This window comes from Pristis pectinata, chromosome 21 (assembly GCF_009764475.1).
Source record: "Pristis pectinata isolate sPriPec2 chromosome 21, sPriPec2.1.pri, whole genome shotgun sequence".
NCBI classification, from domain to species: Eukaryota; Metazoa; Chordata; class Chondrichthyes; order Rhinopristiformes; family Pristidae; genus Pristis; species Pristis pectinata.
In genome coordinates this window covers 9,425,981-9,439,518 of record NC_067425.1, presented here as the reverse complement: position 1 = coordinate 9,439,518, position 13,538 = coordinate 9,425,981, and positions in this window count along the sequence as shown.

Below are 13,538 nucleotides of genomic sequence, written 5' to 3'. Positions count from 1 at the left end.
GATAAACTTGAATTTGACAAGGTGCATTGAAGCAACATACTTCAATATGTACTACATTCTATCCCAACTGGCAATCATTTTTAATATTAGGGAAGCGACGCAATATCCATTTACAGCACAAAAAAATTAAATATTAAGTTTAAATCCCTGGATAGTCCTATGGTATACAGCCAATGTGAGCTCTGAGTACTATGTGAGAGGATCGTGTGAAAGGGGTTAGCCTTTAACGCCCATGTGACCTGAAATCTGAGCTCTCGTGTTTGTGTTGGTATGGACTCAAAACCCTCTTCTCATCAAAGCAAAAATGACAGTATAACTTCACCTAAGGTGTTCCCCATTGTGTTTCTCGGCTTCCCATTGACGTTCATGTACTTGATTGGATTTCTCATTGATCTTGACCAGTCTTTGTTCTCTTTCCTCTGCCTCCGACCAGTGTAACAATACTTGAGGTGGAGGAGAAAGCAAATTGCTGATGCAAACAAAAACCTCTGACACATCAAGACCGATGAGAATTTTAAATTTGGTTACACATGCTAAAAATATTTAGCACTGGAGTTAAAAATTTCTTGACAAAGTACATCTTATCTATTAGCATCATTTTGTTAGATTTTTTGAAAGGGTGGAGCAAATGAGTAAGTTTTTAAACAAACGAAAGATACTTCCTGTTTGGTTAACATCTTGTAAACACACTTTGCTTCTTAAAAACTCTGTCACGAAACATAGGTAGGATGTGCTGTATCTCCATATTTTTAACTTCCCTCTTTCTCCACCCCCCCCCCCCCCCCTAAATCTGCGATAAGGTTTGACCTCCAGCTAGGAAGTTGGTTGAGCCAATCATGATGGTAGATTTCCTTTTATTCATTTGTGTGGACCACCTTGGTTGCAGTGCTGTGTCTGTATTGAGATAAGTGGCAAGTAATTTAAGAGGGAACAGCATCAGACCTTTGTTGGAGGCTATTGCAGGGTCAGTGTCTGTCAGTTCACAGCAGCTCTGCCGTGTGGGTGGTAAGCAAAGGCCACAAAGGAAGTTACTAAACGGCAGTGACAACATTCTGTTCAAATGCTGTGTCTTATTTAATCTTATCAGAGGAGGAATTAACAGTGAATGCAGTAGTATTACCAAAAGCAGTAACTTTTTTTTGGAATCTTGTAAACATGTGCAGTAAAGGCTACTTTAAAAATGACCAGTAGGTATGGGACCATATCTGTCTCAGGAATATACCAGCCAGACTTGTACAAGATACTCAAAATCTCATTCCATAGATGATCAACTTTTTCAAGGATAAAAGGGAAACTGACAGATAATCAGAAAAAATGTCAGGTTGAACAGTGGGTCATCATAGGGAGGTAGTTAAATATGGTCTGGCTCAGTGTAAAGGGATGTGTGAAAGATGGGTTCTAATAAAGCAACAAAAATTAAGAAAAGATGCTAATGATAAATGTGAATGTTGTATTCCTTAAAAAAAATGAAAAGTGTAAAAGAGAAACAAAGTGACATTAGGAAGGCCATAAATGTAAATCAGTGTTTGTTATGAATGAAAATAGCAAAGGTTTTTAAAGTTGCATTGAAAAGGGATAATCAAAGAAAAAGACTGAGACACGTGGTAATATTTCACCTCGTATTATAGGGAGGTTAAATGAGATTGGAAATGTGTTTAGTTTCATTAGTAGATGAAGCAGCTTCAAACTGCTGAAAAGCTTGGTTCTTTTGTTCACTATTTGCATAGTGACAGCCCTGCAAGGAGGTGGCTAAAGAAATTAAATATTGAGGTTTTTTTTAAATCCCCAGGTAGTCCAGTGGTATTCAGCTGATGAGAAGCCTGAATGACGTGTGAAAGGATCTTATGGATGCAGCTAGCCTCTAATGCCCACGTTACCTGAAATCTGAGCTCTCATTTTATTGTTAACACAGATTCAAAATCCACCTCACAACAAAGAATCATAGAATAGTTTATCACAGGAGAAGGCTAGTTGGCCCATCATGTACCAGCCCTCTCAAATAACAACCTAGTTAGTCCCACCCACGTACATTTTCTGTGTATCCCTTCAAGATGTATCCAAGACCTTTAGAAAGCTGCTATTGAAGCTTCACTGTGCTGTTTAGGATCCTAACCACTCATTCTGTTTTTTAAAACAAAATCTTTCCTCGAGTTATCCCTGCTTCTTTTACCAATTGGTTCAATCTGTGCCCATTGATCTGTTAGAAATAGTTTCATTTTATTGACTCTGTCTAAGCCCCTCATGAGCAAGTACTTTTTGAATGATGAATATTCATGTCACCTCTGATAACAAGAGGATCATGAGACACTTGACCCTGACTTTTGTGGTCAAGGCCTGTTTCTGTGGTCTGTCTCCCTATGATTCCATGGCAAGCATCAATGAATAACTAATGATATCATAAGTACATAAGTCACAAAGTTCCTTCTCAAAGTGAGTTGGACTTGGTATTCATTGACATAGTATTTAATTTCCCTTTTATACATAAAAATAGAATTTGAAAAAACATACTAGCAGACTTGGGAGTGGGAATACACCATTCAGCTCTTTTGGCTGGGTTTGTCATTTTGTTAGAAAAACCAACTCTTCAAGTTTATATTTACCTACTTTAAAAACCTTAATTGACCCTATGACCCTTTATGGTGTTGTGAACACATTTTGTGCAACTTGCAGACCAGGTAACTGTTTCATAGAACACCTGCGCTCTGTTCGTAACCGCAATCTGCATCTCCCCGATGCCAGTCATTTTAACTCCCCCTCCCACATTATTGCTGATATGTTAGTCCTCGGCCTCCTCCACTGCCAGGAGGATTCCAAGCACAAACTGGAGGAATAGCACCTCATTTTCCATCTTGGAACCTTGCACCTAATGGCATGAACATAAAGTTCTCCCGCTTTTAAATAATTTCCCCCCACCCTTCCCCACAACCCAACCCCCCACCGTGTTTCTTCCCTTGCCTAGCCTCTTTTTTTTCTACCCCTTTCCTTTCTCTCCTTACCTTTGACCCATCCCCCGGTGGATCTGCTCTCCACCCCCCCCCCCCCCACACCTGCCTATCACTATCTCTTACCTGCATCTACCTATCATCACCTTGTGCCACCTATCACTGCTCTGCTTTTCCCTCCTATATATTGGGCTTCCCCTTTTCCTATCTTCAGTCCTGAAGAAGGATCCTGACCCGAAACGTTGACCACCTGCTTTTCTCCACAGATGCTGCCTGGCCTGCTGAGTTCCTCCAGCATCATGGTGTTTTTTTTATCTAGATTCCAGCATCTGCAGTCCTTTGTTTCTCTTTTATGCAATTTTGCTGGGTTCATCTTTAATCAAATGACAATTATCAGTATTTTGTTCTGGGTGACTTTAAGTGTAGAAAGAATTTTGGTTAGGTTCATCTTGTTATATAAAAGAGGCTTTCTTTCATTCCTCCATTAAATTATATTTACTGATTTGAAACAGTAGCAGGAATTGAAGATTAAATCATGGCTAGGTACAGAAGTGGACATCTTCTAGTCTAATTGATATGAAAGCCAGTGCCTTAAAATTGATTTATAATCTTAATATTTTTTCCCCTAGTAGTTAGTATCGCTGATAGGGTTTCCTTAATTGTTTTTAAATGAACTTTTTCTACTGATAATGCTAACAAGTTACAGCAATAGAATTTATCACACTTTTGTTAATGAGGGGAAGGGCAGAAGCAGAACATCAGGTAAGATTAGGTAATGATTGTGGTACTGCAGGAACAAGCAAAGGGGGGTCGTAAATTCATATCCTAGCATAGCAAATTGAGAAATTGAATTTAATAACTCTTGTCATTTTTGAGCTGTGCTAGGAAAGCTACTGGATTGTCCTAAAAATCAAACCAAATAACTAAAGTCCTTATGGGAAAGGAGCCTGCCATCCTCCCCACAAATTGGCTCAGATGTTTCTCTAGTCCCTCAGCATACAATTGAGCTTAATGTCCTAAGTGCAAGAAGTAATTTGGTTGTGTTAATAAATAAAATGAAAGAATGCCTGTAGATTCAAGGTACCCCGCAGAGTGTTGTACATGCGCCCAGACTCTAGTGTGCACAAAGGGAGTGCTGTTGGTAAATGAACTCTTGGAGGATAAAGTGAGCTGTTAAAGGTTTATAACCTTCCCATTCAGGTGATTTTAGATTCTTTTCATGATTCGCTCACAATACCAGGAAGAGATCTGGACATTTAATTGCTGTTTGCTGGAATATGGTGTACACAAAATATCTTCCCTGTTTGCCTTCTTGACAGTCATCCCATTTTATAACTATACAATGTATGAAAAGTGCTGAGATGTCTAAAAGAAACATGTTGATTTTTTTTCATATGTACCGGTCTTACCCTTTGAGTCATGCAATTTGAAAGAATCTATCCTGACATGCTAGCTCTCATTGTACTAATGGCTCTTCAATACTAATGCAATTTTCTTTTAAATTGTACTAGGGTTGTGTGTCGTTCCATCACCTGCTTGGAATGTATATTTGATAGGAATAAGAGTTATCAAGCCATTTCATGAATCTGCACAATCTGACAGTACATTAATTCTGATGGGTAATGCGGATTCAGATTATATTTTACTATGGTACTGACGCAGAGAAGCATTGAACCTGTTTAAGTGAGCTGCTCTAGGGAATGCTTCTGCTCAACATAAAATATATGCTTTCTGGCACAATATTTTGAAAGCATCTATGGGCTGGTGGGGTTGAGGAACAGAGGGATCTCGGAAAATAAATACGGCAATCGCTAGAAGTTGTGCCATTAGTAAGTAATTTTATAATGGAAACCAAACAGGCACCAGAGTTTATTCCCAGCTCTGGGCAGCTTATTTGTGGTGTGATGATGTGCAAAGGCTGCCAGTTGCTGAAGTTTTCAGTGGAGGGCCAATGAAATGTGATTATGTCACTGGAATGAACAGTTCATTACGATTACTAGGCAAATTACTGCAGATCTGACATGATTGTCATACTTTCACAAATTGCTACTTGTGATAATTTAATTGCCTTTTGAGGATGGGTGCTGCAAAAGTATAAATTGCTTTTGTATTTGTATTGAAGTGCTGTTAGCTTTCGTTTGCAGGTTAAGAAGTATAATTATTAAACTGTAATGTCTTTAATTACTTGTATGTGAAGTGAAACAAATTCTGTTGGTGGTGGAGTCAGAGACTCTATGCCTACCACTCCCCCACTATACCTTTCCCTCTCTCTCCTTCTCACTTATAAATTCTGTTTTATTTTTAACCAAAGATATTAAGAGAAATGCAACAAAGGCAGTTTGTTTCTCTTTATCTATGTCCCTATGCTCTCTTTATGTCTTTGTTTCTATACTCCTGTAAATATGTCAGCCTGTCTATATCTTTAATTACTCTTTGCCTCTCCCCAATGTCTCTGAATCCTATATATTTCTCTTTATCTTCCCCTCTCTCTTTTTCTTTTGGCTCTCAGTATCTCCCTCTCTTTTTGTCTCTCCAGTAAAAGACATGAAAGGCTGAGTGGTTTACTCATGTTCAGTCATTCATATGTACAGCAATTTAAACATTGCAAGCCATGAACTTTTGAACTAGGAGTGAGCCTTACAGCATTGCTTGGTTTAAATAAAAAAAATAACTACCTACTTAATGAAGAATTTAATTAGAGGTGCAACACTACTATCTGTCTCCCAAGTTTCAAGTTAATATCTTCCAAACAGAAAACGTCTGAGTTTAATACTTGTTTATTAAGTATTGAAATGGGGAACTAGGTTGTGCAGATGCTGCAACATCAAACATTTGTTAATGAAAAGTTTCACGGTGGAGTAGCAATTATGGGCAAGGATAGTTTTGTTTTGATAAGGGAGATATACTGAATTTATTACCTGATGGGAAAAATAGTGTTGCAAATAAGAAAATCAGCTTACCCAGTTATTGATAAGCTAGCTGCTTCTGATGCTGAGTTGTACTTTAAAATGTTGTGAAGTTGTATAATGTGGAAATATGAAAACTGTCACATGATAGGGGAAGGACATAAAAAGGCAAAGAAGTGGCAAGCATTGTGTTCATGTGTGTCCATCTCAACACCTCAATCAATAGTATTTTGAAATTGTCCATTAGCCATAATGCAGTTTAAGCTGCTAGGCTAAATACATGAGCAGGATATGGTCACCTATAGCCTGCCTTGCATGGACATCTTAATAATAAGCATGTAACTCAAAGGAATAAAAAGTAGCCCACTGTAAATGAGGATTTTTTTTAATGATCTGGGCATGCAAGGACCTTAGTGGTAGCTTAAAAGTACACAATAGGCCTGTAATGGATATTTGAGAAAGAAGCACAGTGTTTGCACCTATTTGAAATTGTGTCCTGGAGGAGTATAGTAAATGAAGTTGATAACAGAATTGACACTTTCAAAAAGACATATATGCAGTGACTATATTTCTCAGACATTATTTTTAAATTGGGTATTTTCCAAGCGTTGATCGTCAATCCCTTGGGATATGCATTATCAAAATATGTATTTAACAGACCAGATCTAAAATACCATAACAAATAATAAACTCATAAAAGATACAATTACATAAAGAACACTTAAGAGGAAGTTTTGCAATTAAAATAAATAAAAGTTAATATTGGAGTTGTTAGCTTCCAATTCAGCAATCCAAATTTTACTGTACTTTGGAGCTGTTTGCAACTGTCATTGTTACATGCTGTTCGGCACTTAAAACAATCTAATCATGGTTAAGTTACTTGACCAGGAGTTCAGAGACTTGCATTGACAAGTCAGAGATAAGAACTCTAATCCCACTGAGCTAGTTAATTTTAGTTAAATTACAGAAAAAAAAAGCTAGTGTCAGTAATGATGACTATGAAATCACTAGAGAATTGTAGAATATCTTTCAAAGGAGGAATCTGCCTCCTTGTGACTCCAAAATCAGCATGGAGTTGACTCCTAACCATTTGCTGAAATGGCCCAACATTCAAGGGCAACTTGGAATAGATTTGCAATGTTGGCCTTGCCAATGGTGCTTACATTTTGTGAATGAATAAAAAGAAATGAGTTAAATACCCAGGAAGCAGGAAGGTGAGTTAATCTTGAGTCAACAAAAATAGGCCCTCTTATTTGGGAAAAATATATAAGGATTATAAAATGCCAGTCAGATTAATGAGCATTGATAAAATCTTTAATCTCATGGAATCATAGAATTGTTATGGCACAGAAGAAGGCCACTCAGCACAAGGAGACTCTATCAGCCTGGAATGTATTTATAAATAGATTTTGCCAAATTTTAGTGGATTATCTCCAAACCTGTAACCATTTTCTCCAAATCAATACATTTTCAATGGTTTGTTTATTTTGATATTGTACCTGAAACTTTCTCTGGTTTTCACACATCCTATGCAAGGATGTATCTTGTGGGCACAAGACAAATATACACGCATGTATAGTTTGAAATGTAACTGTTAATTCTATTCACACCTTCCAGTAGAAAAAAATAATTTGTTATTTAAATCCAGAGGTGACGTAGAACAAATGAGCAGATTCTGCACTGATAAGATGTACAAGTCCAGAAGTTGCTCCATACCATTTTTCTAAGCATTAAAACAATGTTACATGTCATCCTTGCCCTATTTACAAAAGTTGCATAAAGAGAAAGAACTTAATTTGGGAGGTTTGCAGAACAGTGTTGTCAGATTTCCCTGCATACATTACTTTGCTGGTTTCAGTGTGGCATTTCCTATTGATGTTTTGCAAGTTCTCACTGTTCTCAGCATGTAGCACAGCAGGTGTGATCTATGCAGCCAACACTTAAATGCAACAGCATAAGCAAAACTCTTCCAGCTATATTGAGTGAATGAAGGTTGCAGGAAGGGAGTGGGGTCGAAGAGTACCCTCAAGGGTTCATAGGGATTTCAACTATCTGGTGACAAATAATGCCCAGAGGAAGAATGATCTTTGTGTAAGGAAGCCATGGAGACCATCTAGAGCTGCAGTCGGACACTCCTGACAGGAGGTTGGCAGGAAAATGTATGTAAGGAAATGAATGCAGTCTATTAATGCCTGTACTTTGGAGAAGCATGCAATGTATGCAAATACCTGTGCTGCTCTGGCTGCTCCAGTGAACTGAAGGAAAAGTAGATGAAGTCTCCTTGTATTGAATATGGAGTCTGGTGCAGCAAACTGACATCTGGCAGTTATCTGAAGCAACAGCACACAATGATCTTGAGACAAGGAAACGAAGAGTGACTGGGACCCTGATATCCAGGAATATAGCAGTCGTGGCACATGTTTAGTTGTTTTTGAGGTCTTGGGTGGTCACAGATCTTAAATAACATGGTATTTAATTATTTATTTTAATTCTGCAATCACTCCTTCTCCACCACCCCCCACCCATTTCATCAAACCCTCACCAATCCTCTGATCTCCAGGCTAGCCCCAGACTTCAAACTTGTCTGGCAAATCAGGCTTGACGGACTGAATGGCCTACTCCTGCTCCTATTTCTTACACAGCTGCTCCATTCCAACCCTTGAACCTGTTGCAGCAAATGATTGTGCTGGGTCAGGGGCCAGCATGCAGATCAGAGGGTTGGTGAGGGTTAGGTGTAGAGAGGGAAGTGCTTGAAGAATCAAGGTGAATAATTAACTTACCTGGGAGGCACCCTAGTCCAGTGTTGCAGTAGTGAAGCCTGGATGTCCCATGAGTGACTGGCAACAAGCACTCCTGGGACAATATGGTGGAAATTCCCCTGCAATGCTTCTCTGTGATTCTCCAAAAGGAGGATTGCAAGGGAATGGCATCGCTAATTGTGTCAGAACTTCAAGTGACTCCCGCCTGGAAATGCCTGAGACAAAAATGTTTTGGTGGTGGGATGATGCTCAGTTGCATAATGCCTTCTTTAAAGAAAACAGTGAACAAGTAAACAATTTCTCTGCCAGAGGAGCATGCAAAGTTTTTAAAAAAATAAAATTCCTGAATATGATTAATAAGAGGACTGGCCACATTTGGTGAACAATTATATGGGTGAAGTAATTGTTCAATTCCTTCTAGGGTGTCAGAGGCTTGTCTCAGCTTTCCAAGTCAATATGGATCTAAAGGATAACAAAAGAGGAAAAAAAATGAAGAAAACTGGTTGAATTAATTGTTACTGATTAAAAGGAGTGGAAGCATCTGCAAAAGATTTGTTGTCTTGCATTTGTAGAATGCTGTTAATACTAGAAAAGATGATTTCAAAGGATGGATATAGGGGTCATCAGGGTTGTCCTGTGATTTAGAGAAATCACACATTTTCACAAAAAAAATTCTAAAAATTCTGAAGTTAATCATGTGTCAGTACTTTTAAATCACAGCAGTTATCCTTGGAGAATTCCATAAATGCTAAAACAAATGTTCTTTTTTTTATTGTGATATATTTCTTATTTGGCAATCAAGTATTTTTGGTTTAAAAATTACTTGGGAATTCTTTGGTTCGAAACTGAACAGGAGTAGCCATGTACACCATGTGGGTATGAGAGCAGGTCAGAGGCTAGGAATCCTGTGGTGAGTAACTCACTTCCTAACTCCCCAAAGCCTGCCCACCAGCTACAAGGCTCAAATCATGAATATGATGGAATATTTTCCACTTGCCTGGATGAGCGCAGCTTCAACAGCACTCAAGAAGCTCTGTGCCATACAGAACAAAGCAGCCTGCCTGATCAGCACCCCATCCACAAGCATTCACTCCCTCCACGACTGTCACACAGTAGCAGTAGTTTGTACCATCCACAGGATGCACTGCAGCAACCCACCAAGACTCCTTAGACAGCACCTTCAAAACCCACGACCTCTACCAGTTAGAAGGACAAGAGCAGCAGAAGCATGAGAACACCACCACCTGGAAGCTGCCCTCCGAATCACACACCATGAAAATATATCACCGTTCCTCCCACTGTTGCTCATTCAGAATCCTGGAATTCTCTCCCTAACAGCATTGTGGGTGTACCCACACCTCAAGGACTACAGCGGTTCAAGAAGGCAGCTCACCACCACCTTCTCAAGGGCAACTAGGGATGGGCAATTAAATGCTGGCTTACGTCCCTTGAATGATTATTAAATGCGAAACCCACATCCCTTGAATGATTATATTTAAACAAAAAACTGCACTCAAGCCAGATGGAACTTTTTGTTACAGATGCCATCAAATCTATGATTTATTTTTCCTTTGAACACTTGTAATTTTATTGCTTTTATTCTTTTTACAGCTTCTGAGAGTTGTGCATATTGCTTACTGTTAATTTGTGTCATCTGATGAAATGCAGAATAGAACAAGAGCAAAAGGAGACATAATTGAGGTCTTGGGAATTCTATTGAATATTTTATCTAATAAGGATTGATAATACCAGAATACATCAGAACTTGGGAGTGTGGAAGATCAGACCACACCATCATGAATTCAGTATCGAGATGTAGTTTTATTTACCTGAAGGATGTGGTAGCCTCGTGGCTCTGATACTAAATGTTTAACTCCAACTTTGAGAAGTCCAGACTCTACCATGGCAGGGTACGAAACAGAATATAGACATCATTAGGCTGGTACCGGAAATGACTTGCAATTTTGTTTGTGGAAGGGCCCAACACTTACATCGATCTATCTTTGTTACCATTCCACACTGTGGTTTACTGTCAAGGTATCCAGGAATGAACAGCATGCATTGGCTTTTCTATGTCATTTGTGTTAGATAAATTCATATTACTAAACTCCTAAATCCCTAGATTGATTTTATTTGGAAAATAGATGCAGCACAATTGTGATTAATGTACTGGAGGATTGACCTAGAGGCATGAGTTCAAATCCCAGCATGGCAGTTGAGGAAGTTAAATTTGACCAATTATGTAAATCTGGAATAAAGTTTAGAAATACTTTATGCCAAAGCTGGCTTGTATACAGACACTAATTCTACAGTTGGAAAAAAGTAACTACAGAAGTTTTTGAATTATCTTTTACTCTATTGTAATGTTTTTAATTATTTATTGGCACTTTTTGGTCTTATTATAATTTAAATGTAACTTTAAATCTTCTGGAATTGTTTTTAAATAACTCAATTAGCTTTCAAAGACATCGGAGCATTGCAGAGGCAGGGGCTTGGCAGCACCTTACCTCTTGGAAACCACTCTGCTTCGCAGGAGGGCTCAGGCCGCTTGGCACTTTCCATTCCAGAAAAAGTAATTTTGGATGGCTGGGCAGGCAGCAGGCTGTCCAGTACAGTCTGGCCCAGTGACTAGTCTCCTTAAGAAGCATTGAATAAAGGATAAATATTGATCAGAGCATCAGGGTTAACTTCCCTTTTTGTTTAAAAATTTGGCAGGGATCTCTTGCATCCACTAAGAGACAAGGTCTCAGTTTAATGAATCAGAGTTATACAGCATGGAAACTGGCCCTTCGGCCCAACTTGTCCATACTGACCAAGGTGCCTACCTGAGCTAATCCCATTTGCCTGGGCTTGGCCTACATCCCTCTGAACATTTCCTATCCATGTATCTGTCCAAATGTATTTTAAATATTGAAAGATAGCACCTCCAACAATGTCGAGCTCCCTTTGTAATGCACTCGTCAACCTGATTTTTGTGCTCAAGCCTCTGGTATGATTTGAAGATACAGCCTTAAGATTTAGTGTTGTCAGCTATAGTCATGATAATACTCTCTCTACAAGTAGCTAGAGAAGGTATAGAAATATGCTTTGAGTAAAAGGAGTAATTTCTTATATAGCTACTGCTTAATAGTTAAAATGGTGTATATCTATTGTACATATTTAACATGCGAGTAATTTTAGCATAATATCCTAGAAATAAATTAGCACCTATTATTATGTTAATTGGCAATTATATTTTTCTCTGTTAGATAAGATTGACTTTTCCTTCCTGCTGAATTGTATAATAGATGCATGATTAACTTCCATGCCTTAAGTAGAGAAATGTCCCTCTTCTTCAAATTCTCCTTGCATCTTGTATCCTGTTATTTAAAGTGGATTTCTGGGCTCAATGTTATAGTTTACAGGATCACATAGACCCTTGTATATTTTCCAATTTAAGGAGCTTTGTTTTCAGTAAATTTTCCCCAATAAATTTATGGTATTGGAGCTACCTAACAGATTTTTATCAGAAACTAAATTCTTACTGAATTCTGCAGGTTTGTGAAACCTCAAGGGTTTTTCAAGAGCCACAAAATTTGTTCAATCTTCATCATTTACTGCACAAGGGAGTTGGAAGCCACTGGATAGCTCTATGAAATGTTTCTATCTTGCTTCCTCAAAAGGAGAATGGCCAAAGATCATTGAAACTTTAGCACTGAAATTCTAATGAAGGATTTATTTTAATCAGCACATTTTGAATGTCAGCACATTTTGATTATCAGTTGATGAGCTTTATTGAAAAAGGATATCTACCAGTTATTCTTTCATTAGAACTACATGAACATACCTACAATTAAATTTAATTAAAAGGTGAATCAAGGGGGAATAGTGAGCGGTCACATTCATTCAAGATGATGCCAGAACATTAAGTAGGAAGGGCATATTCCATGGAGCGCCTTGGGCCATTTTACTTTGTTAAAGGTGATACAGGAGAGCAGGTTGTTGTTCTTTTAATGTTGAAGCCCAAGCAAAGTTCAATGGCTTTTCTATCAGGAGTGAAAACAAAATTATCACCTTGGGTCACCCTCAAAATCAGCAAGTTTGGAATATATTCTTGTATTTAAATAAGAAAAAATAGGAAAAACACAACCTTAGTTTGTGGTCTTTTATGTACCTCAAAGCCATATATGATAGGAGTTTTTCACAGAACTATTAAACCAAAAAATGCATGAGTAGACTATCCTTATTTGGGAGAGAACATGTGTCTGGCTGGGAGAGCTCCCCTATTGTTCATGGATGCAAGAAGGTGGCCCAGAATTCAACAAACACACCATTCTTCACCTTTTGCTTTCCAGTGTTCATTAAGTCAGAAACTGGCTTTGGCAGAATTGGTAAATATTTGTTCACTGGAAGTTGGCAACTCAAGTATGATTGCATGGTGTCTGACTTTGAGAGACACTTCAAGAAGCAACATGAGGAACGACCCGTGCTGTCTGCAAGGATATTCCTACCACCCTTACTTTGGAGATTTGCCCTTGGCAATCATGTCTGGCCATTGCACAACATTTCATTTTCACTCTTCATTCCACAAATGAAATTTGATTATCAGCAGACCCTTCAACGGCCCACAAAGCTGCCATTCATTCTAACACATGGAAGAAACCTCTATATCAGTTCGATGACGGTATCTACAGCTTTAGTGCATTCTTGATCTTTATGTGAAACTATATTATCTGTGTGCTTGGTATTTACTGTGCCTTTGGGACTGTGCAGCACTTAAACTTTGACATATTTAACCTAGGAGCTCTCACAGTGGCAGGAGTGCTTATGATGTGCTGTAGTCAGAACCTTATAGAATGAATGTATCCTTAGTGCAATGGCAGTGTAGTCCTGAGATGGACTAGCTTCCAGCTGCATCTTTTATGCTGCTGTTTGGGCTGTCTGGCTTTATG